Here is a 24857-nt window from a genome sequence, read left to right on the forward strand (position 1 = left end):
GAAAATTTGCTGGTATTGAACTTGTTAAAAGAATTAAATGCAGTGATTTATTGTTCTTCTGATGGAGTACGCTTGACAATTTCACCGCAGTAATCTTCTACCTCACAATTTCCGACTAGACCTTTGCCTCCAGAATTCATTGATGTATCAGAAAGCTTATGGGCTGTCAATGACAATGATGTCGGTGTTTTGCAGATTGAGCCCGTTAAGATAGTTTTGAAACATGGAATTGAGCTGCCACGCATTCCCCGGTATAAGATTTCGGTTGAGGGTGAGCGAGCTTTGAAATGTATTGTCTCTGATTTTATGCACCGTGGTGTGATTGAAGAAATCTCAGAAGTTTGTGTAATAGTCCGATTTTACCCGTGTACAAGAAAGGTGATAATGTAATTCCATTCTGTTTTATAATTGATTTGTGTGCCATTAATAAAGTCGTGCACTGCAGGTTCCAATTGTGCCTGATGTGACAACGATCTTAACCATGATTCCAGCTACAGCTACTTACTTTAGTGTTCTGGATCTAAAGAATGCGTTCTTCAGTATTCCTATACACAAGGATAGTAGATATTTGTTCGCCTTCACCTTAGGGGGACGCTCGTTTACACTTACTCGTGCACCTAAAGGGTACACAGAGAGTCCTAGTATTTATAGTAGGGCTTTGATAGAGCAACTTGATACCCTTGAATTTCCCTCTACTTGTACTTTGCTTCAGTACATTGATGATTTGCTTTTGGCTGCAGACTCTGAGACTGCCTGTAAGGAGGGCACTGTGTTACTACTTATTCATCTAGCTAAGCATGGTCACAAAGCTTTGCTTAAGAAATTTCCATATTGTTGCCAGGAGGTCGCCTATTTAGGCTATCTCCTGTCAAAGGAGGGATGAAGATTGACACCTGAAAGAATAAAACACATTTCTGGTATGTCTGTCCCAAATACGCAGAAGGAAGTTAGGGCCTTGATAGGTATGGCTTCTTACTGTAGCTTATGGATCCCAAATTTTTCACTAGTGATAAAACCGATGTTGGCCTTGACGAAGAAGGGCATTTCTTCGCCGTTGCCATGGACTTCGGAACACCAGCAATCGTTTGACTTGCTTAAGACTGCATTATGCTCTGCACCAGTTTTGGGCACACCAAACTATGAAAAGGCCTTCGTATTGTTTGTGCATGAACGTGATGGATGTGCTTTGGCTGTATTAACGCAGGAGCATGGGGGGAAGAATAGGCCGTGCGGTTACTATTCCTCCGCCCTTGATCCTGTAGCATGCGCTTTGCCAAGATGTTTGCACGCTGTCGCTGCTGCTGCTGCGTCTGTAAAACAGAGTGAGGAATGGTCCTAGGCCATGATTTAACCCTGATGGTGCCTCACTCTGTAGATGTTCTATTGAACCGAACTCAAACGCAACACCTTACTTCCGCACAGTTGACGATATACAAATTGATCTTGTTTGCCCCTCACATTCAAATTAGGAGGTGTTGTGTTCTTAATCCGGCTGAACTCCTACCTTTCCCGCAAGATATTACTTGCGGTGATGAAGAATCACATGATTAATTTTTGTACATGACCGAGCAAGAAACAAAGGGCAGGATTGATTTGAAAGATACTCCTTTGGATAATTAGAAAGGAGAGCTGTTTTGTGACGGCCCCTGCTTTAAACCTCCGGATGGTACATCCACAGCCGCTTATGCAATTACTACCTTAAGTACGGTTGTGGAAACTAAGAAAATTACACATAATTCTGCGCAGGCCGCAGAGATTATAGCCTTAACCCGAACTTGTGAACTTTCCTAAGGGTTTGCAGTAAATATATACACTGATAGTCAGTATGCCTTTGGGGTGGTTCACAACTTTGGGAGATTTTGGTCGGAAAGAGGATTTCTAACCTCGCATGGCACCAAGATCCAACATGGTATCCTAATAGTGCAACTTCTCTCAGCACTTGCGCTCCCTACCCAGTAGGCAGTTGTAAAATGTGCAGCACATCGCAAGATTATAGATAACATTGGAAAAGGGAATACTTTCGCTGATCAAATAGCCAGACAAACTGCCATTGATCTCCTTACGGAGATATATGTTTCAAGGAAAACTGAAAAAGCTAATGTAATGGATGAGGGAGTGGGGTCTGTACGGGATATCCAAGCCGATGCCACAGTAGAAGAAGCAAAGAGGTGTGCTGAGGGCTTGGGAGAACTTGATGACGATGGGTGTTGGGTGGACAAGTTGGATGGGAAATGGTTACTCCCCGATGCATATGTGCCAATGATGGTTGTAATGGCACATGGTTCTACACATGTATGTGCTCAAAAGATGATGAAAATGTTAGAAAGAGTGTGGGTAAACGTCAAAATTTCAAAAATCGCTTAGCACTATGTTCAGAATTGTATGATTTGCCTACAGCATAATGTGGGAAAGGGGACAGCAACCCCGAGGGGAAGTTTTGGGCCACCCTCTGACCCATTTGAAGTAATTCACTTTGATTCCATTGAAATGGAGCGGTGCAATAATTTAAAATATGTATTGGTAGTCATTTGTGCCTTTAGTAAGTGGGTCGAGGCTTTCCCTGTTAAAGATGCCACAGCTATGACCACTGCGAAAACTATGTTAAAAGAATACTTCCCCTGGTTCGGTTTGCAGAGAGTTATCTGGTCGGACAATGGTCCACACTTTGTCGCTGCTGTAATCCGACAGATATGTACAGCGTTACAAATTGACAAATGGTTCCATTTGGCCAGACATCCTCAGAGCGCCGGACTAGTAGAAAGGCACAACGGTATCATCAAGAACAAACTCGCTAAGACGTGTGCCGGCACCAAACTAAAATGGCCGGACGCCTTACCGATCGTGTTACTCGCCATGCATACAACTCCTCAAACTAAGACTGGGCTTTCTCCATTTGAGGTGGTAATGGGGAGACCTGCCAATATCTGGAATTTGCCAAAATGTCGAAAGTTAAGAGATATTGAAAATGTATTACTTTCCGATTATTGTAGCCAATTGACTAAAAACCTGTATTTCATTTACCATCAGGTATGAGAGGCCTTACCTGTGTGGTACGACGGCCCGGGCCATGGCATACAACCTGGTAGCTGGGTGCTTGCTAAGTCATTTGAGCGCACCTCCTGCCTCGCACCTCGCTGGCGTGGGCCATTCCAGGTCCTGTTGGTCACCCAAACCGCGGTGCGGGTAGCTCGCCGGAAGAACTGGATCCACGCGTCACACATCAAGAAACTACCTCACCCTGTGACACACGTTACAGAAGAAGCAGAACCCCTTGCTGATACTGCAACCAATGATCCCAAAGTAGTAAACAGCACCAAGAGTGTGTCAGAGAATATATCTAAGCCCAAGAGGCCTGGGGAAGCTGCCATTTTGTTTCCACACTCTCCAGCGATTTTTCACCCGGGAGCGGCTGTTTCAAATTCAGCCCCTTCGTTTGTCCCACATACGTGGCTTCCAACGGGAAGTGACGACACATTGCTTCCGGATCAATCAGAACCAGGAAAAATCAGATATCACTTGCGTCCAAGAAAATAGACATACGGCACGGTTTGACTGTGCATTCAAGGAAGGAGAAGAAGCATTGAGGGCTTACTTTTGCCCAAATTTGAGAAAGGGGATTCTGTTGGCTAGGGTTTTTGGAAGGACGCAGAAATTGCGCGACCAGGGGGTCGCCAGCAACGAACATTGGGGTTTCCGTCTGAAGACTGCAATGCCTGCTACCGCCGCCGCTCGTATTGGACTTGTAAATAAGGGGGTGACCAACCGGAACAATGGACAAAATGCCTGGGCCCCGAAAACGTACTGCTGTGTTTTTGTAGTAATATTTGGTTTTATAATAGGCACTGTTGTAGGCCCTTGGTATTTAGAAGAAGCTTATCCTTTAGAGTTTTCACTACCGACTGTAAATGTACCCACTGTTCATACACCTTTTGTGCATTCGCATACTTTGTCCCCTAGAGATTCCCAGCACAGACAAAGGTATCATAATAATACTTTTCTGCTTATAATGAAAGCTACACATGCCATTTTTAACAGATACAATTGCTGGGTCTGTTCACATTTACCGCAACATGGGGATAAGGGGCTAGGTTAGTATATTAATCCTTTACCGTTGACAACTGCTTGCTATGCTTCTCTTAGAGCACTGTTCTTTGGCCGATGGAATGATATCGTCTCAGGGAACTTCGATGGCACCAATTTGAATAGTTTTGAGAAACGTGTTTTGACTCCCCTGGGATGCTCTCTTTTTTCGAATAGGAGTAGACCGAATATTGCTTCTATTAGGCCTTCTGATAGACTGTCTTGTCCTTTTCAATCTTTGATTTCCTTCAAAATGGCTCTGATAGGCAGTAAGGATGCCATGCCTCCTTCTTACACTGTTAACCATAGTCCCAATTCAGTTTCTTTCTGCATACAGAGGAATGGCACTCGGTCAATGGGAGATGTTAAAGGTTGTGCCAACGTTGCAAATTTGACTGGGGAAGACAGACCTTTGTATGTAGGCGAACCTGTCTATTTTGTTTGGGGTAATATAGCGTTTCCATGGTTGCCCAGGGATTGGCAAGGAACTTGTTATTTAGAGATCCTGTTACCTGGGGTGTTTATAGCGAGTACTAAAGAAGTTTCGAAGGCTTGTCCATGACAGGGTGAGAATGGTGATACCCCGGCACAAGTATTGGGAGACATAGCAAAATCAGTTTGCCATTTTGGGGGCAGATAGCGAATTCAGAAGATATTAGAAAACTAGCGAGAGTACTGGAGAGAACCATCAACCGGACCACAGATATACTCTACAATATGACATTAGAGCAGAAAGCAATAAGATTAGTAGCACTCCAAAATCGAATGGCATTAGGTGTCATTCTAGCTGAGAGTGGTGGAGTATGTAAATAAGTGGGGTCCGCTTGCTGTGTTTTTGTACCAGATTCCTCCCCAGCTATCTTTAAGGCAATACAAAATCTGCACGTCCTTGGCTCCAAAGTGCATGTTGCAGAGGGAAACTGGGATCTAAGCGCTTGGTTCTGGGACTTCTTGCAATCTTGGGATTGGAAGGTACTTTCGGTTTTATTAACTATTTTAGGAGTTCTGTTGTTTCTTTGTTGCTGTATTCAGTGTCTGCCTGGTATGTGTTCGATGCTAGGGGGGTGTTGTGTATAAGCGATAAATTCGATAGGACATGAGGTGTATGCCTCAGATAAAACTTCCAACGAATATGTGTTAAAAGATAAATTATTAAAAGACCTAATGGCAATAGATATTTCAGATAGTGATTCAGGGTACATGGATACTGATGTATGGAGTTATTCATAAGGAGACCCAAAATAGCTTTTTAGCACTTGGCATAGGCCAAAAGGAGGGTTTGTCGGAATAAAAAGTATATCGTGCCTCCTATTGTAACAAATATATTGATATTGGCCTACGCCAAGCTGCTCGATAGTCATTTGCGAGATCTGTGTTACAAGGTCCTGACCTTTAATATATGTAGGCTGCCATTTTAGGTCAAACCGCCATTTTAGGATTTATGTGGAAAAGTCACCCTGGGAGCTAAAATGGTGGACAATGTCATTGCAAAATACAACATGGCCGTCTTGACCTCTGTACATCGCTAATGTGTAATCTGCCTGCAGGCTACTTGTTGAGGTCATGAACTGAGACCTCGTCCTACGTTGACCTATGTGTAAAAGGATTACTCGCGAAATGAAACCAATCCACGAGAATGTATTATGATAATGTATTTACACATTGGACAAAGAACATCTGTTTTACTATATTTTATAAATGTTTAAGAAGACCTGCAATACGAAACTTATAATACACAGTAATGCATATGCTTATTGTTACATGTAATAAAGAACAAACCAGTTAGAAGCGGTTATTTTAGACACAGCAACGAACCCTAGAATAGGTAACACATAAAGTAGAATATTGACCCGAAGAGGGGTTGGCCATACCGCTCATAAAATGTATAAAAAGCGAATGCATTCTAACGTACAGTCTCTCACTGAACACACTGAACCACGCTGGAGTTCGTTGTGTTGTACTGAGGGCCGATAGCTATCTGACTTTGCACTGTTTTTGTAATTGTATTTGATAGAGAATTAAAGTACTTTTTATGTTCCTTTGAAACCTGCGTTTGGTGTATTTCCGTTTGGGGTACTCATCCTCGATATTCTAATTTTCTCTTTTCACAAACTCTGCCACTTGACTACTTCGAGGACCGATTTTGTACCCAGCAGAGGGTTCTGGGGCATCATTCACCAATGCATTCCCTACACCGGCCACAAGTTCTTTTTCCCCGTTGTTGTCAACATGGTAGGAGCATCCATCCACATAGACAGTGGGCATTCCCTCACACTGGTCTTCTTCATAGACTTTGTGTGGGGAATTAAGGTATGCCTCCATGCTATCCTTGAGTTTAAGACTTTCGTCCTCGAGACAGTTTTCTCTGGCACAATCATGCAAGTCAGCCAGCCCTTGCGCGAGGGGACTCTTCTTGTTTTGGCCATATCTGCCCTCCACAGGAAAGCCTTGCATTGACAGAATCCAGGAAGTAATTTGGGAATTACTCACATTTCCGGCCTGGATTCTGTCACTTTGGAGATATGGCAGCGGCTGGTGTGGAGTCTCCACTATGAAGTGTTCCCCCTGGATAAACGGGCTGTAATTCTTCAATGCCCACACCGTTGCCAGGAGTGCCTCTCACAATCATTGAATTTTTCCTCCACAGAGGATAAAGTTTTACTCGCATAGGAGATTACATTATTGACCTTGTCATGCTTTTGAAATAATACTGCAGTCAAGCATATATTTGAGAACCCTGTCTCCAAGAAGAACTCCTTGCTTTTGACAGGGTAAGCTAGGCAAGGCACTTGTGAGAAGCTTCTTTTGAGTTGTCTTACTGCCTTGGCTTGTTCTGGACCCCACTCCCAATTGACCCCCCCTCAAAAGATGGATCAGGGGTCTTGTGATCTCTGCGTAGTCCTCAATGAACTTTCTACTGTAATTAGTTATTCCAAGGAGGCTCCTTAGTTCCCGCAGAGTTGTGGGGTCTTTTAATTTCTGGAGTGTTCCACTTTCTTTTCCTGTGGACAGAGACCCTGAGGAGTAATTTCATGCCCCAAGAAATTGACACAAGTTCTACACCACTGTGCCTTTTGAAAGGAGAGTTTTCCCTCAACTATGTCAGAACATAACGGATCTGCGCTATGTGTTCCTCCACAGTTGAGCTTTTGACTAAAACATCATCTACAATGGCCAGGTTACCCCTTTCACCCATGTCAGGCATGGCCTTGTGTAGAAAAACAATAAATTCATTGCCAGAGTTGATGTATCCGAAGGGAGTCCGGGTCCATTTGTACTGCTGCCCCCGAAGGTGAAAGCCAGCTTGTATTGGTCCTCCCTACTGACAGGTACAGTCCAGTACCCACTGGTCAGGTCAATTGCAGTTAATACCTGTGTCCCCTGGATCAGGTCCAGCCCTTGGTCAATGTAGGGAAGAGGCCAGCGGGAAGTATGGACCCATTTGTTGAGCTCCCTAAGGTCAGCACAGAATCTCCACTGGCAGTTTGGCTTCAAAATCACCAGCACCGGATTATTGAAGGTGCTGTGGACTGAACAAATTATCCCACCGGACTCAAGTTTCTTATTATTTCAGTAAGGGACTCCATTCATGCGAGAGGCAAGCGAAATTGCTTCCCCAAACACTGGAGTCGTGCCAGGGTCCGTGGGAATTGTTGTTGTGTGGATGTCAGTGCGACCACAGTAATATGAGTCCACCGCAAAGAGGTCTTGAAAATCTAAGAAAACTTGTTTCAATCTTTGCTTTTGCTCCAGAGTCTCATAGGCATCAGCTAGGTTGACTCTCTCTTCAACCATCTGCCTGAAGCCTGGAAAGACTTCCGGTTTTGCTATCTCAGTGGCCTCCTCCAGCTGGGTGGAGAAGTCCCTGGTCAAAGTGCGTTTTTGGACTGGTGGCTTCAGGTGGGGAAGGTAGTCCTTGTGGACTTGGAATAACACCTCACCCCTCCTGAAGTCACAGGTCACATCTTCCTTACCATAAGGGCAGGAAGTGTACACCAGGAAATTCCCCCCATGCCGGCTGAAGATCCTGTCTAGTGTTGTGTCATCGTCGCTATCACTGTCAAAACAGTCTTTGGGGATTGGTCCTTACAGTTAATTACCTAAATCTATGGAAAAATGTCGGTCATCAACCGCCATTCCAATAATAGTGGCTGCGGCCAGAGTGATACTATTTAAGTCGCTGTTATCCACCTCCATTGGAATTAGCTTGTGATCCAGTGTCCTCCAATGACAAAATTGTACACTGCCCCTGTATTTGAACCGGGGCATAGAACCTTCCCTTCTTCTCCTCAAGGAGGCAGAGATAATGCACATTTTTGGACAACTGGTGGGTTAATTTCTTGATTTTGGATACTGACAGAAAGGTGATTTGGGCAGGATTCTGTTTGGTGTCTTGGGAATCTGAAAGAAAAAGGTGACAGCTAGATATGGGGGAAGTTTTGGGTTCCCCTGGTTCTGATTCTGGGCCACCCCCACCCTTTTTGGAGGCAATCACCCGGATGGGTTTGAGCCAGGGGATTTCATGCTGGTGATTCTGGGGTTTGATGATGGGCAGTGCTAACTCAGTCCCCAAATCTACCCAGTCTGGAATTCGGATCCTTTGGGACCCATTTTTCTTTGGGAGGAGTTCCCATCTCTGAAGGAAAAGATCCTTTCTCAGGATCCTCTGAGGATCCCTCTCCTTCAAATTGGAAGACTTGTATGTCCTCCTCCAAATGGGTCTTTTTGCACTCTTTATTTCTCCTACCCCCTCTCTGCTCCTTGGGTTGCAGACTTTCGGGGGCAGGAGAGTCTGGTTCCAGTTCTTGGGTTTCCAGGGGCTTTTTACAAGTGTGGAAGGAAACTTCCTCCAAGGCTTTACCCCCCCTTCCCCTTGTGCCTCCTCCCTGTGAACCGGTGAGTTGTCGGGGTTCTTTCCCCGTCATTGCTCTGGAGCACTAGGTCCTGGATTTGAGGCATTCTGCGCCGCCATGCTCATCCGAGGGTTCTGTTGAGCCCTCAGCATGTGACCCAGATCCTGTGCCATGTTTTGGACCTGGCGCTGTAGTCCCAGGAAGGGTAGCTATCCCTTCTCCCAAAATACCCTGGGTTAGGAATGTTTGGGTACCCCTGCCCCCTTGGCCTCCCCTCTACGGATTTGGCTGTCTGGGCTCAGGAAAGTGGGGAAAGAAGGATGGATTGTTTTGGGGATTCAAGTTTTGCGGGTACCTTGGAAAGAAATTCTGTCCGGTATTTGGGGGGTTACTGCCCTCCTGGGGGAAGTGAGGAGGGAAGTTCCCTGGGTTAGCTGCTTTCTGGATCCGCTCCCCCTTGGGCTGGAGGAGTCCATACATAACCCACAATGGGTCTATTGCCCGTGTAGCGTGGATTTATGTAGTCAGGGGAGTTAGGGGTCCCATTTGTGGGATTACCTCCCTGTCTCCCTGTTTGTGATTGGCCTGAGGGCCGTCTGGATTTGGGGTTGTTTTGATTCTGTGCGGGCAGGTTTTTAGGCCCCCCATCTCTAAATCCAAAATGGGGGCAACCTTCACCGCCGCCACCTTAGCAGCAGCAGGGGTGTTGGTTGTTTTGGGGCTTTTTCCACTATTTTTGTTTTCCACTGCCTTTTTCACTCATAAATGCACGTGGCTTCTTCAATGACCCAGTCTAATGATCTTTTCTCGTGAAAGTCTCTCACTAGCTGGTCATGATATACTTAGAGAGCGCATGAAAGAAAGTGTTTACAAACTCTTTGCTGTCAGTGCGCACCCTTCTAGTGGTCTGTGCAAAGGGACGTTTTAACTCTTGAACAAATTCTAGGGGAGCCTGATCTTCCCCACATTGCAAGTTGTAGGCTGCCTTGCAAGCCTCCTGAGGATTCCTGTGAATAGAAAAATGTTTCAGGATGGCCAACCTATAGGTGGACCATCTGGAATGATTCTGGTTGTCCAGCCCCACAAAGAAGCTGGAGTACCTGGGAGAAAAGGTCCCCTTTACATATTCAATACAGCTTTGGCTGTCCTTCAAATGGAAACTTTCCATCATTTGTTCAAATAGCTCAAGGTGTTCCCAAACTGAATACTTTGCAGTCTTATGATAGGGCGTGATGACGCTCCTAATGGCTTTTATTTGTTGGCTTTCTTGGTTCGAGTGACCCTGGTTAACACATCCTCTGACTCAGAGGCACTGTTACCAGAGGTGCCTGTCTGGTCTTATAGGCTCTCCTGGATTCTGTGAGCTTGGGAATGGCTGGCAGAATGTGAGGGCCTAGTTTCTTGGGTCATGAGGCGCTCAGAAGAGTCTTCTGATTCTTCCTTGCTCCCAAAATTGACTGAGTACCCCCCCCCACTGTCCTAGCTGGGAAGAGGTTTACAGGATGCCCTTAGTGGGCCTACTCTCATGGAGTTCCCCACTAAATGTTACCATCTGGTGTCTGGGTGAATTATATTTTTGAGGATCCATTTCTCTGACCCCCCCCCTCATTGGAGTCTCCTTGATCAGAGAAGATGGCCCTAGCACTTGGGAACCCATACACAGATGCCCGCCCATCCATTCCTGAGAGTTGCTGATCACTGAGCCCCATATTCCTCATTGGATTGAAGTCTGCCATCCCCGTGGCCCTTGGCTCGTGCGCCAGTGGACATGGGGGTGGCAGAGTCCATGGAGTTGAAGAGATGAAAGTATCTTGTACCAAGGTTCCTGAGGTTATGCTCAGGTGTTTCCCTCTACCAGCGGACCTCATCTCTCTCAGGCCCTACTCCCTGTTGCCATGCAAGAATCTGGCCCTTTTGCTCTTCTATCAGGGCCTTACTAGTCTCTATTAGTTGTTCCTTCATAGCCACCTGTCCATGGAGCCTGTCGTTTTTCTCACAGAGAGACTCATTTTCTCTCTGTGCTTCCTGGGTAATTCTTTAATATTGGGCCAATTTTTGCTGCAGGAGGTTTACCTCCTGAGTCCTGTCCTTACTGGCCTGGTCCCTCTTTGCTAGAGCATCTTACACCCTTCTGGCGTGCTCTAACAGTTTTTCATGGTCTTTTTAGAGTTCACCCAGTCCCTGGTGGGCCAGGTGATTTTCTTCCATTTTGGCTTTTAAATAACTGACCTCCTGGTGTCCCTTTCCTGAACTAGAGTACCCTTCTGTGCAGCCAGGTCGTCCCTTTGTCTTTGAAGTGCACCAGCTTTCGGGCGCTCTTCTTCAATTCTGTCTGGGTGTCAAGGTCTTTGAGAATTAATTTATTATTTTCTTCTTTTTCTTGGTCTAGGTGGTTTTGTAGGGTGACTATTTGCTCTGCACATACTCTATTGTAGTTCAATTGCTGCTCCAGCTTTTGTTGGCTCCGTAGTAGGGAGTCCAAACTTTCTTGGCACTCTTTTTACAGCGGCAGTACTTTGGTATCCTGCTCTACCTTCTCTTGCTGCAGGATACTCAGATCTCCTTTTATTTTTACTAGGTACTGTCTGGTTTCATTCTGTGATTCTAGACTCTTGTGTAGCCTTTGCTCTGCAGAGTCCATCAATTCGGGCTTTTTCTAATGATTGTACTCGCCTATTTGCCAGATCTAGGTTTTCGGCATATTTCTCCTGTATTGCTCCAATATGGAGGTACAGATATGCCGCTATTTTGGCAATTTTACTTTGCTCTTCTTTTACCTTAGGGGCCATGTACAGTTCACTCAGTGCCATGTGTAATGGACCCTGATCCTGCCATGTGTCTAATCCTGTGGCAGTGGCCTGTTCTATAATTTCCTGCAACCAAACATTCTGATCCTGCTCTGTCCATTCACCCCTGACAAATAATTTGTGCAGTAGGTGTTCTTTTGCCATATCAATTTCTACTAGGGTCGCCATTCCAGAAATATTCATTTCCTTTCTGACTTACAGGAGTTATTTTATTTTTGCAAAACAGACCAAATTACTTAGAGTGTTTCTGTTGTAGGGTGCTTTTCACAGTGTAGCACAGTGTGGTAGCCCAACAGGGTTTATGTACCCGTCGGTTAGCACGCTGTATTAGACTGTCACAAGTGGTATGTCTAATTCAGAAATTCCGTGACGAGCCCCCAATCTTGTAAGTGATTTCAACCCGGCACTTCACCTAAGTCAATGCCTAGCGTGTAATGCACAACTGAAATCCTTATTTATTTATTTGTGTCTAAAAGTTATTTTATTCTGAACGATGTATCACTTATATCATGCCCCTCTCTTTGAACTCACCCAGTCACACTGAACCAGGAATCAGGCTGGTTTGCAAAGTTAAAATATTTATTTATGTATTTCACAATATAATCACACTATTTTTAATGGGTATACAATAATCACCAATGGGGTGATGTCACACTAAGCAATCTCTTTATTCACAAGGAGTAATAATGAGCAAAAACAATGCAGCACAGCAATAATACTTTTGTGAGTGAGTGTTCAAATCAAATAGCAATGTGGTTACTCTTTCCCCCTGCACACCCCTCAACCCCCCGATATGCAATGTAGAGAGATAGGAGGGGAGAGAACAGGTTTCAGGAATGCAGAATTCAAGCAAATGTCAATCCCAATTCCCCCCCCCCCTGAAAACACAAGAGAGGAACAGAAATGAATGACAAACTGTCAAAATGATTTTAAAGTTGGCTTTCAATGGGATAGGTAAAACACTAAGGGCCTCATTACGAGGTAGGCGGTAGCCATGGTGCTATTAGCACCATTGCTACCCCCTTACCGCATTCCGGGTCCGGGTTGTCGAAATAGGGACTTACCGGGTCATTCCAACCTTGGAGGATCCGGTAAGTCCCCATACCGAGAACCATTCCCCATTCCCATTTGAGCTCCCATGGGGCTCAATGGGAATTAGGATGGAGCTAATAACGGGCCCGCTAATAGCGGGCCCGTTATTTGCTCCCAGGTCCCTTAGTGGCTCCCGCTAAGGGCGCCTGCTAAAACCAGGAGCTCATAGCGGGACCCGCTAAGGGACCTCAGAATAGGGTGGTAAGGGTTTACCGGCACTGGTCTCCTTACCGGTGCCTGTTAACCCTTACCGTCCACCTCGTAATGAGGCCCTAAATCTGGTTTAAATTCTAATGGGAGCCGCTTTGTATGGTTTCAGACAAACACTAGCAATGATTTGACAGCAAGAAGCAATGTTAAAACATAATTTTGAGGTCGAGTGCAATGAAAAGCTATTTTACACGTTATATATTTTGCCAAAACGAAAATTTGTGGCAAACTTTTCTGCGCGCGGTAATCGCGATCGCGCGAGAACTATAAGGATTTGAGATGCGGTTTTTGGTTTTATAGAAGTCTTACGATGTTAGCTACAAGCTGAAGAAGTTATGGGCGTTTTCGTGGATGTCGTCTTTTATCTAATAGGTGTAACAATGAGAAACAGGGATGCGCTTTTTAAAAGACAAACAGGGTTTCTTTACACTAGGGTCAGACTATGAAGAAGTAATTGCTACACGACAGCACAGCCACTTGATCAAGGCAACTGCCAGCCGAGACGCTTGCCTTCTTCAGATGCAATATATCAGTGCAAAGATAACTTTAACAATATTAGTACAGAAGGAATATAGGATAAGATGGAAATTTCAGGCAATTCAAAACAATTTCTAACAATGCAGCTTTCTAAACATAAGATAGGATGGATTTCGATAGGGATTACTATGGACAGTATATATGATAGTGACACAGTCCTATCTATAGATACTCATTATATAGGTTTGAACAGAACCGTCAGGGATTCAGGTCAGGGATTCTAGGATTCTGCTGGGCACCCCGGACTGGACAGGGTCTGCAATCAGCAAGGCACTCTGGTCACCGCACAGGTGAACTGGATTGGATCTGCAATGGCTCTCTGGTCACAGTACTGCACAGCACAAGATTGGGTTTAATCTCCCCTTCTGGTTCTGAAGATAATTATTTAGCAGGCAAGAAGTACAGCACAGCCTGGCTGCTTCTTTTGTTTCCCCTTTAGGTTTGTGAGATGGGTTCTGGAGGTTAAGGCCCAGCTGAAAGTGGATCAGCTATGCATTGAGCCTTTCTGCTTGCAAGGTTTCTGGAGTCTGGGGACTGGAATATAGATAGTTCTCCTTCAGTGTGCTTCGCCAAGATCGGGATGGTGGGTGGATCTGTGTCCTTTTTAAGTCCTCAGCTTTCTCTATTTATGCATTTGATAAAGGGGTGTGTATGTTGGATTATCCTAAGCACACCCCCTAGGTAGTCTATTGGCTAGAGTCTGCTTTCTCCCTTGATTGGAGGAGAAAACAGGGTGTCACCATGATGATGTGGTTTTATGAGTCATGGAATCCTTACATTTTTACCAGCTTTTAACAATAACATATCTAGATCACATATTTTGTGGAGCAGATGCTCTTCCAAGCCCTGTCGCGGTAGGATCTTGGGTCTGGATTTGACAGAATTTTGCACTTTTTGTCCGGGACACAATAACTAGTTTGTCCAACAATGTGTACACATGTGCACATTTTATATGGGCATAAGCGTGTGAAGTTTCATGCTTCTGACATAAATACATTTGCCATAAAACTACTATTTCTACAGTTACGTCCCAGAACATAGCACAGAGTTTTGGCTCCTCTTAAAATGTGCAGCAAATATTTAGGTTCAGAAGTCCGGGGTTTACACATTTTTTTACAATTGTCCACAGTCAATTATCAGTCTTTTTAGAAATCTGCTTTTTGTCTATTGTGAATCAACAAAAGTTGTCTGTCCCCGCCTCCTTCTCCTTCTTGCAGCTTCAGTAGCAATCTCCGCCCCCTTCCTTCTGGCAGAGGGCCTTTACAATCCTTCCTGATTAGCATCTCCATGCCTAGGAGGAAGCCCATTGTGCTCTTCCCAGAGCAGCCCAAGTGCCCCTCCCCTCTTGAGGTTCAGAAGTCCGGGGTTTACACATTTTTTTACAATTGTCCACAGTCAATTATCAGTCTTTTTAGAAATCTGCTTTTTGTCTATTGTGAATCAACAAAAGTTGTCTGTCCCCGCCTCCTTCTCCTTCTTGCAGCTTCAGTAGCAATCTCCGCCCCCTTCCTTCTGGCAGAGGGCCTTTACAATCCTTCCTGATTAGCATCTCCATGCCTAGGAGGAAGCCCATTGTGCTCTTCCCAGAGCAGCCCAAGTGCCCCTCCCCTCTTGACCAACACATGAATATGAGTTCCTGGACTAGAGAGCAGAAGGGAGGTGCCTTGGCTTTTTGGGGAAGTTGTTTGTGGTTTTGGCTTGAAATCAGGCTTACTTTAAATGTCATTTTTGTTACATTTTTCTTTGTTTAAAATAAACTTGCAATTTTAAAAAACACATCTGGAACACTGATTCCAGCTTCTAAACCACGGAAATTAAATAGTTACAAACTAGGTTCCTCTTAATAAGAGGTCACTTAGTTTCCAGACATTTGATTTCAACTGCACAATTTTAAACTTCTGATGCAACTACTGACAGCTGGCATACAGGCGGCTGCTGGTACTGCGCCCATATTTTGACAGATTTCACAGATGACAGATTCTGCTTTTCATGACATTGTATGTTCATAATGATTTCCCAAATGAAGTGACGGATAACACCCAGCAAGAATATTGGATGTTTTATGGTGTTTTGGACCAGCATTCTGTATTTTCAGCAACCAAGAAAAGATTTAAAAACAAGATTTCGGATTTCTTTCAGCAAGCACTGCTTTTCATGCAGTTTCCATTTTTACTGGTTGGGCAGCCCCATGACATGTTTCAGCAGTGAGGTCTCCGTTCCACCACTGACAACAGGCAAGGTAGATTTGGCAGCCATCTTTTGGTGCTTTGTCGAGTGCAATTTCCATAGGTTTTGGTGCGCCCAGGGGTTTTGCGGCCATTTTGATAATTCTTGCACCACCAGGACACAGGGATGTCGCAGGGCAGAGCAGAAGTGGGTCAATGCATCCCACAAGACATGGGGTGCAAGACCTGCGCTATTAATGAAGCCCTTAATGTAGGGATCAGCACAACTGTATTTTATCCTCCCCTCTCCTTTGCACCCCTTTCCTGTGCCGCCCAGGTGCCTGCCATAGTGAGTTAATAGCTCATCTTAGTTGTTTAGTTTAGATAAGTAACATTGTATTTTATGCATGCCCCGATTTTCAGGTTTCTAAAACCATGTTTTTGAATGTAAAACCAGAGCATTCTCGAGCAGCAGAGTTCTTTGCTGCCATTTGTATTTTGTACAAGTAAAACCTTTTTATCCTTGCAAAGCTATCTCTTGGCTTATTTCCCTAGTTGGTTGTATTTACTCTGGAGTGTGCGTATAGAGGGACTTGCCTTCATTTGGTGACCCCTATGATATGATTCCATAGCCCCCGTACTTGCAGCGATATCCAAGTGGCCCCTCCGGAAGGGTCGTGCCCACCTACAGTGACCAGTCCCCCAAAACACGTATGCAGCAGAAGTGGCCTTTGTGTGTGCTGTCTTTGCAGAAATCCCACCTGCTCGTTGGAGCAGGGTGCAGCTCCAGAGAGAGACCCAGACCTGTTGTGGATCACCCGCGAATGAGGCTTTCGCAAAAACGTGGACCTGTGAGAATAGATTGCAAGGAATACCAATGTTTGGGGTAGGGAATGGAACAGTATGAAAGAAAGAACACACAATGAATGGAAGGGAAAGTATAGTTTGTTTTGTTGGGTGTTGAATATTTTTATTTTATAGCCATTTTTTCTTTCATTTAATTTGTTTAAGATGTATATGTATATATATATATATATATATATATATATATATATATATATATATATATATATATATATATATATATATCATATATATATATATAAGAGATTAAAGGAGTAAGGAAAGGGAGCCTCCCCGAGTGAGTCGGGAAGTGGCAGCCACAGTGCACTGTCCCGACCAGTGCGGAAAAAGAAATATAAGGAGGAAACTAGGAGCCCTGTATAATTAGAGGGCTCGGGTTAATCAGTGATTTTTGTTTTACCTTGTTATTTTAGCTTATTATTTTTGGTGTATTTTTATTTTATGTGTGTGTATGGTGTGTCTGAGGGTATGCATGTATGGGTATGTGTGAATGAGAAGGGTGTTATGAGAGTGAAAGAAGGTGTTCCAGAGGGGAAAATTATTGATTTGTTTTTTGCTGGTTATGGACCCATTTTTGACTGTATTGACCGACCCGATCCGCATGACCAGAATCTGTATGTTTTTTTAAAAAAGAGTGGAGGGAGGGGGAAAAATCAAAGAAGTGTTAGTTCATTTTTTAGCGGGGGCAATTGTGGAAGGACATCTTTTGACACGACATAGACTGCATACTAACATGGGAACAGATACCTCACTAGAGCATATATTTAAGTATTTACCCCTCTATTGTGACAAGTATCACATTCATTAGGTAACAGAAAAAAAGGAGAAGGAATGCCCCACTACTGGCCAGAGGGGGATCCTTCGATAAGTCTGCCCTGGAGCATATATCTACGTACCTGACTGACAGATATAAGGGGAGACCACTACAGAACCTATAAGAAATATTGGATTTGTGGAGAATGTTCGAAGAAACAAAGGCCCCAGAGAAGGGAGGGGTAGCGCTTGAGAATGCAATAGTGACTAACACAGGGGAAAGTGAGAAGGAGGAGGAACAAACGAAGAAACTTTACCCATTATTAACCAAACCAGCCGAAGGGTACACAAATCCGACCTATGTGTCCGGGGAAACAGTTTTAGCAGACCCTGGTACATCCCCACCCCTTCCGTATGTTGCAAGCCCAACAGTGTTGACTCATAAAGGGGTGAGCGCTAGAGACCTTGAAGTGACATTATCCACCACAAGCACAGAATTGGCTAGACAACGAGCGGCTTGTGAGACAGAACGGGTGACAGAAGTTCCGATACTACCCCCAGGAACCCCACCCTTAACGCCTGGGGATGAGTGAAAGTCCTGGGACTTTCTTCTCAGAATCAACAGTGTACCCATAAGAGCTGTGCATGTAGAAAGGGAGGGGGAAATGGACAGCCTGGGATATGAGAATGTAGGGTCCGCAAGAGGGGACGAGGAATGTCAGAGCGATTTCGGTGATATGGAAGAAGGGGCAGTGGGAGGGGCTGAGGTAGTACCCACCACCACAACTAAGGTAGATAGCCTGTGGGATGGGAGTTTGAGGGAATGGTCAGGAGAATAGCATTGGCAAAGAAAAAGGGGAGTGGTTTGAAAACAGGGAAGGTTAAAACAAAATTACAAATCCCCCTAATCCACAAAGGTGCTGGATGCCCTCATTATGTCCCCTGGGTGCAGATGGACAAAAACAATCTCCTGAAGGCCCTCTCCCAACTCACTGCGGGGGCAGGGAAAAGGATTTGTGCATTTTAGAAACACACCGCATGGTTGCCCCTCACTATAGGAGACATCGAAAGTTTATTGGTATCAGCAGTGGAGGACCAGGCAGAATCAGTGTTGGTGAAAGCGGGATATCCGGGAGTAACACTGAGTGACACCCACGATGGGCGTTGTTCAACAATATCAGAGCACATGTCTGGGACGCACTGCGGAGGAGCTTCCCGGATACTCCCGATTGACAATCAATAATGCAATGCACTATGGGAGATGAAGAAGATGCTGCGCAGCACATTCTTCGGGTCCAGGAGATGTGGAGAGCCGAGAGCCCCAGCGGTTGGGACCAATCAACGTCCTTGTTTTATTTCATTGTGAAGCGGAGACTCCCTAAGGGAGTGCAGAAGGCGTTCGATAAGATAGCGGTGGTAGAAGCAAAAGGTTGGCCTGAAATTCAAAGTATCATGGTGCACCATTGTAGGAGGATCAAAGAGTGTGAAAAAGAAACTATTCAAAGATGACAGGCGAAGAAGCAAAACCAGTTCAAAACAAACTAGTGAAAGTAGCAGCAGTGTCAGTGGCACCGCCCCCAGAAAGATGGGCGAAGAAGGGGGTGCCTCCGTCGCCAAACAGGTGAGGATGGCAGCTGTGTGGGCAGACAATGGGCAAGGACAATGGGGTAGAAACCAGAGGTATTCAGGACTCCAATGGCAAGGAGGGACACAAAGAGATTGAGGGGGGCCCTGAGGGCAAAGAGGAGGAGGATTTGGGGGGCAGGGACCAAGATGTGGTGGACAAGGGCAATGTTGGTCATGTGCGTGGTGGAGCCATTTCTCCAGAGAGTGTCGCAGTAGACAGGGAGGGAACTATAACTACAATCAACAATCTTACGGGAACCCCCACCCCAGGAGCCCATAACAATGATCCCATACGAAATACACCAAGCATATACTCAGTTACCTCCCCAGATTCCTGGCCCATATCGGCCACAGCAGCAGGCCATGCAACCAAACCAGACCCGCCCTAACTCACATAGTGAGGGAAGCAGTCACCCTTTCACCACTGCACCGAATGGTGCAGCGGCCCCCTATCAAGAAGCAGCGATGTTAGGAGGGAACCCCTTCTCCTTTCCAGAGACAGACACATTTACTGATTAGGACAGCCCACAGGGCGAACCTGCATGCCCAGTACTATCAATGACCTTACACCTAGAAGAGGAACCGCTGGTGGGGGCAGAGATACGAAATTAGCAAATAAGCAATTCATCTTCATGGACTCAGGGGTGGAAAAGTCATGTATCAGTCAAGGTGACTTCCCATTATCAGGAAAAACACTCGACATGCAGGGATTCTCTTGGGCTGTAGTAACGGTTCCTTACACAGAAGATTTAGTTGTCAAAATAGGAGGGAAAGTAGTAAGGGCACCCCTCCTGTACTATGAAAGTTTGCCTGTCAACCTATTGGGAAGAGACCTGCTCAGCAAATTAAACATGACTATATCATTTACAGACAGAGGGGTTGTCTGTGCCACCCCTGGCATGTGCTCCCTCTGAACAATACTAGTGATACATGCAGTGGCTAACAAGATGGTGGTAAGAGGGATACCTGTGAACCCAGATATGTTCATTTATGGCATTAGATTGCTCACCAGACCGGTGCCCCAGATCACCAGGAAAGAATGGAGAGTACATTCTGATTTCATTTTTTGCCCTGTGGCACTCCCTCAAGTGGAGAAGAGAAGCAACTACAAGCCTGAGTTCAAAGACAATCTGAATGGCAGAAGGCATGAGCGATGATGGATATGGGGCTAATTGGGTGGAGAGACACGGTCAAGTCCACCCACTGACACCTGGGGTACAAGCTCACGTGCTACTAGTGAATCGAATGTTACAGAAGGGTACAAGCATGCCAACCAATTGTAGAAGGCCACACAATGAAGGGCCTTATAGTTTGAAACCCAATGAGATATCTTGTATCTAGAAACTATTGAGGATGACTTGCACTAGGGGTGGGCATAAGTTGTCCGCCTGACTGTAGAGATCCAATCATAACCTGTTCCTACATAGAAAATATACTTAGATGTTTCCCATGAACGTATCACAATCCCACATAGGTTTTTCTTATTTGCAACGTAGCATGATGTCATATATGACAAATTTTCATTATATAAGAAATGTTGTTTGTGAAATGCCTCAAGCGAACTTTGCAACGTCCGTTGATGTCTGTTGTAACTCCCTGTTTTAGATCATTGATAATAAAACAGTTGCCGAAGGCCTTTTGCCAACTCCTGAGTCAGTCTTCTTATTTGGTGTAAGAGTTATTCTGCATCCCAATCATCGTATGACGTGTTACCAGCTCCTTCTCCTCCTGCTGGCTCAGCATCTACTGACGCCTCGCAGTATCTCCCTCACCTTCCTGGAACACGCGCCGCAACTCAAATATACCCATGCGTTATGTCAACTTCTTCCCCTTCTAGGCACCCTGTAAGTGTGTGTCATGATTCCTGCCCCTCATGTCCCCAGACCTCCAAGATGTCAGGCTGGAGCCAGGCCACAATCACCTACATGGCCCTCAAGGGCCTCTCCATCCCTTCAAAGACCCACTTGGACTCAGACTTGGCGCTTGTGGCACCAGACTCACTCACTCACATAGGATAACATTGTGGATTGGACTTGTAGTTTATTGATGGGGACAAGGTGGATGCCCACACATATTTCGGTTCCCAGAACTGCATGTGCGGTCTAGTCTTGTTGGTGTGGCTCAGCCCAGAGACACCTGGGATATCCAGAGACTATTTAAGCCACACCCAGGCTGACAAACATGCTTTGCGTTTTCTGCACCTGCAGCATGACACTCACCGTGTTCGGATCGGTCTCCAGTAGGCCTGCATCTTTCTTCTGCGCTCAGCTCCTGCAAGAACTGAAAGCAGGATGGAGAGCACACTATCCAAGAAAACAAGGTGAGCTGTGGATCAAAGGGAAGGGTTGGATCCTGGGGAAGAAGGGGTTCAAGCACACAGAGACAATAGGGAGTTAAACTCTAGCAATCCTGTGTTTCAGGCCCAGTCTCCAGTTGAATAGCCTCCAGGGAAGGGTTCGAGGTCGTAAGAGGTCAGAACAGGCTGAGTGACATCCCCGTGGATACCAGGTGAGCGTTACAGTGTGTCAGTAGTGATTGCTGCACGTCGTTGGAGAAGCTTCCACAAGGTGGTCATGGTTTAGTTCATTTTCCCTCTGTACCTTTGGACTATTCTATGCTATATGTACAGATCTTCTCCTTGTAAGGCAGGAGTGTCTTACACATGTGCTCAAGGGGTGGATCCCCCCACACTTTCCCTGATACATTTTAGAACCTTTTACCTGACCCCAAGTCGAGGGTTTCGATAGTCCTCTGTTTTGGGAGAAAAGCACAATACAACATTAATACTTTTCAGTTTCTACGAGCCTCTCTGGCTCCACAACTTATCAGGAGTGCTCCAGTCACCGCCCCTCCTTCACAGTCGCTGCCTCCTCAGGCAAAACCACAATCTCGCGCATGCGCCTTCCATGCACCGCCACTGGTTCACCTCGTCTGTCAATCCCAAGTTCCCAATACTAGCTCCTCACCGTCCCAAGCTCCTTGTGCACCACGTGCAAACCTATGGGTGACGTCACCAAGCTATTAAATACTGCATGCACACTGTAGTAGCCCATTACTCCGAAACCACACAAAAAACCCACAGCTGTCTTCCTGTGCTCCAGGCGAAGTATACCAATATTCTCTTGTTATCGAACTGCACCCGCTGCGTCACCTAGCGTGCGAAATGTCTCACTCCAGGAAACATAACCAGTCGACTCACCTTCCACAATCTAGGATAGCTCCCTTGCTTACCCTTAGGTAACCGTCATCTATGACCCGAGCTAAAATGGCCAACCCACAGAACTACCTTTATTTACATAACTTCTGTCATCTGTGTCCTCCAGTCAATAGTCTGGGTTATTCACCAGAACCTTTTACCTCTAAAATCGAGTGTGCCCTAAACATAGAAAAAGGATGTCTACCTCCGCTCCTGTCCCTACTCACTTTGACAATACTAAACAATACTATCACAATACTCGACAATACTAGACAATACTTCACAATACTCATTATCCTCCCTTACACCCACAGTTGCCATTTGACTGGATCAATACTTACACTCCATAGGTTGCTGGTGCTGCTCGGCTGCCGACTCCTCCTCAAGGCGCTCGCCTTCCCATCCTGGTCTGCCTGAACAACTCGCTGACTTCAGCCAGGATGATTCATAAGGGGCTCCTGACGACCTTTCTATGGGCACGTGTTTTCCTGTCGTTCTCGAAATATGCAAGGATCCTGCAGCCTCTCCGTTTCGGTGGCGAAGGAGACAACCTGGTGCCGGGGTGGCGCAGCCAACCATCACCTCTGCTACCAACTTTTTGGGAATAACTCCCAGGTATGTCAGAGGATCACACTGGAAGTCTACGGACCTTGGAGAGCCCAACCTCCTCCCACAGAAGGCACGGAGGACTCAGTCAACGGAAAGTTCAAACTGTGGGTTATTACAGGCAAAACCAACAGGGATCAGCACAAGAACAGGAAAAATCCATGCACATCACACTCTTCCACAGCTCGCAGGTCGGTTTGACCCTAGTGTTACGTCAGCACCACGTCACGATTTGGGCCCTTTTTCAGAAAACCGATCGGGCTCCTGGGTTGGGTATTGAGTATTTTACCAGCTATAGTACCTATAGTGGACACTATACATGTTATTCTACTGGCCCTCGCAATTCAGGTGGCTGGCCTGGTCCATCCCCAAGACACTATCTATAACAATGTTGCAGTGTGGGGGACTTACCATTATCTCTGGCCCATTACTACCCAACCCTCGGATACTAAACTGTGGTTGGCTAGAGCTGACGTCCCCAGGCCTGGGATCTGCAAAGGTTCTCAGCTCTCGGTGTACCTCTTCAAGGTAATAAGAATGACTATGTGTCTGCATTGTACCTTGTGTGCACCACCTTAGTCTATGAGAGGGGTCTTCTGCTCGGCGCAACACTTTACTCATATTGTAGCATATTTGTTGCAGTCTTCTGCCTGGTAGCCTGAGATTGGCTCCCTTTCCCAGCGCTGATCGCTGTCCATTGTCTACCACAGCCACGTCACATTTTCAGAGACCACAAATTGGAGCTGTGCAGCTCTGAATTATGAGTATTTTATTTGTATATTTAATGCAGCTGGTGCCTTTGTCATCTAGGGATTGGAATGTCATCCATATCTTGTGGCCTTAGTCGTGGGTTCTGTCCCACACGTTCTGCTCTGTGTCCAGCCTGAATTCAGCTCAGCTCGGCTCTTGCTGAGAGGACTGTGGCCTGCTGTAATTTTCCTAAACCATTGTAATGCGGTTTCTACAGTGTGCATACTATACTACATTCTCCATAGGTTAGTCACACTTGGTTCAGTCAGGTCCCATAGGTGCTCCTGCAGTTCCATAGGGTTATTCATGTATTCAAGTGCATGTTTATGTCCCGAAGTGCAGATGGCACATGTGCTTCATGTCTAACTCTGCTATGTCATGGTGTCTCTAACGATGTCAGCAATGTAGCTCTTTGGTGCTTTAATCAAGAATGTCGATTGAGGTTTCTTTGGTCATGGTCTGTGGCTCTTCATCCACGCTGGTGTAAATTTGTACCGCACCGGGCCTGTAGTGCTGGTTGAGGGTGTATGGTTGGCTGAGGGGGTATCTCACGACATACTTGTCAATCATTGGACCACTGGGAATCGGTCCAAAATAGAATGTGTGATTGTGGTGTTTCCTGACCTTCTTCGGCGTCATGAATTTCGTGGGAGGTGTAGTGGGAGGTAGTATTCCCCATCCCTCTTCACTAAGTTGACACATTCTGCTTTAAACAGACAGTCTGAAAAATGTCTGAGGTTAATGTTGCAAACTTGTTTGAGTATGCGTAAGGAAAATTCTTTGCCCATGCAATGTGGTCTTCAGATACTATGAATGTGTGGAGAGAGTGTTTATTTGCCGAGATGGTAAAGGACACCCCTGAAAGATTTTTTCAAAAAGGCACAGTGTCTTACCAGACTTTTTGACTGTGATGTGAAAAAGTCTTAAAAAGACAACATTATCCGTTTGGGGCAAAACTTTGATTCATCCTGCCAGAGTACTAGAAATCAGAAAAAGTTATGGACAAACTAGGGTGAGGAGCCAGAACAAATTGACAGAATTGCATAAAAGGGTGATTGAGCTAGAAAAAGCAGCAGACAGAGGTCACCTACCGCTTTCATAGTTGCAAGCTAGATGCAATGACTTGATGGATTAATTGTCCCAAATACGGGAAAACCAACAGCCTTCTGAAATATTACAAACTGAATTAGAACTAAAAAGAAGGCAGGCAGAAGAAAATGTGGTGCAGAATGATCATTTAAAAGAGAAATTAACTCAGGTCTGGGCTGGATAGGGATGTCCCCATAGCAGAAATGTAATCATGAAGTAAGGACAACAA

Source organism: Ambystoma mexicanum, chromosome 6p, assembly GCF_040938575.1.
Source record: "Ambystoma mexicanum isolate Mex_15411 chromosome 6p, UKY_AmexF1_1, whole genome shotgun sequence".
Lineage (NCBI taxonomy): Eukaryota > Metazoa > Chordata > Amphibia > Caudata > Ambystomatidae > Ambystoma > Ambystoma mexicanum.